Raw genomic sequence first — 333 nt, 5'->3', positions numbered from 1 at the left:
CGTTTCCTGCCGCTGCACCCACAGCAACAGCAACAGCAGCTGCTCAACAGCATCAACAGCTCCAGCTTTAGCAGCAGTTGCACAGGAGACGGCTGCCCATGCTGCTGGCAGACCCTACAACGGCCTTAGGCACTCTTGGCAGCAAGGTTCTGCAGCAGCAGAGACGGAGCAGCAGCAGCAGGGCCTCGTCGTGCTGCTGCTGCTGCTGCTTTTGTGGGGGATTCGCTGTTGCTGCTTTAGGCACCGCAGCAGCCGCGCACTGGGCCAAATTCACCGGTACAGCGTCGGACACCCCAGGTGCAGCAGCAGCCGCTGCAGCAGCGAACTCTGCTG

This window comes from Eimeria tenella, genomic scaffold, assembly GCF_000499545.2.
Source record: "Eimeria tenella Houghton genomic scaffold, Eth_scaff3129, whole genome shotgun sequence".
In the NCBI taxonomy this organism is placed as follows: domain Eukaryota; phylum Apicomplexa; class Conoidasida; order Eucoccidiorida; family Eimeriidae; genus Eimeria; species Eimeria tenella.
Note: the sequence above shows the minus strand (reverse complement) of the source record.